Here is a 3275-nt window from a genome sequence, read left to right on the forward strand (position 1 = left end):
AAGTGTCCTACAATTCATTAAATCCCATTCCAAGTGCAAAATTCACCATATACATGTGAAGTAATTCACTAGGTTATTAAATCATCATGATCAACATCATTTCTCATCAAATATATGCACAATTATTTCATCAATTACATGACTCCATGGCTGTCCAAAATGAACACAACAATAACTCTTCAAACTCAAAAATTTTCTTCACAAATTCAACACCCATAACATGCACACAAAACTTAACAAAGCTATCTTCAAAAATACTAACTTACCTTATGGTTGAAACTTGCCAAACCTTGATTAAACTTCTTAAAATTGGTATCAAACTCTTCCTTGTGATGTGTAGACAATTTTTCATGAAGCTACTTAAGGGATTGGAGTTGAAATGAGAGAGTGGACCAAGCTTGCATGAACATGCCAATGGAGGTTTCTTTCTCCTTCAATTCGGCTATGTTGGGAGGACTTAGGGAAGATGAAGTTTCAGCTGCATTTTAGGTGTACACATGTCCCACTTAACTTTAATTTATTCCTTTAGTGGTCCACTTACTTGGACTAAATCATATAATATGTTTACATGTGTTATTTACACATTTTTCACTCCATTTTGGCTATTTGTATTAGGTACCACTAAACTAATTTTTCATTTTATTTTCTAAGTGTAATATTATTTATTTTTAATGGACATTTAGGTCAAAAAACAATTCGGGATGTCAAATGACCATAATGCCCCTGTTCGGGTGGCATTCCCGATTTTTCGGTATCACCGGGTTTTGTCCGTTTTTCGATTTCTCACTTTTCTTTGTACTAATTATTTAATTTTTCTTTGATCTTTCTAATGATATTTATTCTTCAATAAGGTTCTATTTAAGTCCTAAAATTGTTTTCCAGGGTTCCCATGATCCGAGGAGCTAGTCAACGGTCCACGCCGTGACTTCCCGATCTTGATCACCCATCGTTAGGTTTCCCGGCTCGTTTAACTTGGCTACATTTCTTTGCTATTATTTTTCCTTTGTTTTTCTTGTATTTTCTTTTCTTGTATTTCATTATTTTATGTCTCCCCACTCATATTGAAGTGTAGTTCTAGGCATCCTAGCTGTCCGGACAACACTGGTCACCGGAACAGCAGAACGCACTACCGAACTTAGGGGTGTTACACTGAGGAGAAAGTGAAGATAATCAAAGCTAACCTGAAGGTTGCCTCAGATAGACAGAAATCATATGTCGACTTGAAGAGAAAAGAGATAGAGTATGCAGTTGGCGATAAAGTGTTTCTCAAAGTCTCACCATAGAAGAAAGTACTGAGGTTTGGGAGAAAGAGTAAGTTAAGCCCTAGGTTCATTAGCCCATATGAAGTCATTGAACGTGTGGGACCAGTAGCCTATCGGCTAGCTTTACCACCAGAACTGGATAAAATTCACAATGTATTCCATGTTTCTATTCTGAGAAGATATCGCTCAAACCCTTCACATGTCATTTCCATGGAAGAGATTGAAATCCAACCGGACTTGACATATACAGAAGAACCTATACGGATCCTAGCTCGAGAAGTGAAGGAACTGAGAAATAAACAAATTCTACTGGTGAAAGTACTTTGGAGGCACCACAATACTGAAGAGGCAACTTGGGAAAGTGAAGAGACGATGAGGCAACAGTTCCCTCAACTGTTTGCATCAGGTAAATTTCGAGGACGAAATTTTTCTTAGAGGGGAAGAGTTGTAACATTCTCACTTTAGCTAGTCCGTACAGTCTACTGTTCCGGTGACCAAATTCGGTCCGGACAGCTAGAACGTCCGGAAAAATATTTAAACTAAAGTGAGGAACCATAATTAACTCAAATATTAATAATAAAAATTTAGGAAAAATTTTAGAAATAAAATACAACCAAGTTAAATGAGCCGGTGCCCTAGCGATGGGTAACCCAGTGAGAAGTTACAGTTCTCGCAACTAGGAGCCCTAGACCCGGGGAAAAAATTATAAAATAATTATTGGGACTCCAGAGAAGGGTTATTGAGATTCTTATGGCATTATAATGCCAAGGAAATGTTTAGAAAAATTTTTCAATCGGTACAGACAATTTTGGCCCGTTAAGCCAAACGGAGGGCATTTTGGTCAATTCGTCTTCAGATATGATTTTTGGCCAACTTGTTCAGTTAAATAAATAATTTATATAACATAAAATATGAATAAATATTGTTAAAAATTTAATTGCAATTAAATAGACAAGAAATGAAGAGTAAATGAAGGAAAATGGACTTATGACATCATAATGATGTCATTAAAAATCTCCCAACTAATCTTGTCTTGACACATGGCATAACTTTATATAAAAGAGACTAAATGAGCTGAAATGAAAAAAAAATCAAAACCTCTTCTTTCTTCTTCTCCTTGACGTCAACCATTCCTCAATGGCCACCATGAACAAGCTTTTTCAAGCTTGATTTTCCCTAGCTTTCTTCCACCAAAAACCCTAATTGTCAACACAAAAACTTGCTCTTTCATCTTGGTAAAGCTTGTGGGAGCAAAAAGAATTAAAAAGAAAGAGTTCTTACAAGCTTTGGATTAGCTCCCTAAGAGGTTAGTGACTTAAACTTAAATTTCACTTTAAATTCATGTTTAATACTTATGAATGAGTGCAAGTGATAAGGAAATTGATGGAGTACCATTTGTATGTAAACCCTAAATTTTTGACAGCCATGGTTAGGGTTTGTTTGTGATGAGTTTAATGAAGTTAAAATGTTATTATGGCTGCCCTTAATGTGCATCTTGTAAGTAGATTGAAGAAATGCAATGAAAATGCATGAATGGTAATGTGTGAGTTAGGGTTTGGGGTGGAGAAATGGGACTTTGACCATGTGATGATGAAAATAGGTATTAATGGTCAATTAGTGACCATTTAGTTCTGTTTAAACCAAAAATGAAGTGTGTTGAGTGATGAGATTTAGGTTTGGTGTGGCTGCCCTAGGTGACCTGCACAATTGGACATGAGTCCAGCAGGTTTGGGTAGCCATAACTTGAATTGTAGAGGTTCAATTGGTGCAAGGCCAATTGGACATGAAACTAGATACATAATGGCACAACTTTGGTGAAGAAACCATGCCCATAAAACCAAACCAAGTGGACCAAAAGCTTACCCTAACCTGGGTGACCTGCAGTCTGCCTGGGCAAAATGACCAAATGAATAGTGCTTGGTTATTTGGCCATAAATCAGTGTAGAAAGGTCCGATTGATCTAAAATTTTACCAGCAACAAGCTGAGATATAGACCAACAACTTTCATGAAGA

This window comes from Hevea brasiliensis, chromosome 5 (genome assembly GCF_030052815.1).
Source record: "Hevea brasiliensis isolate MT/VB/25A 57/8 chromosome 5, ASM3005281v1, whole genome shotgun sequence".
Taxonomy (NCBI): Eukaryota; Viridiplantae; Streptophyta; class Magnoliopsida; order Malpighiales; family Euphorbiaceae; genus Hevea; species Hevea brasiliensis.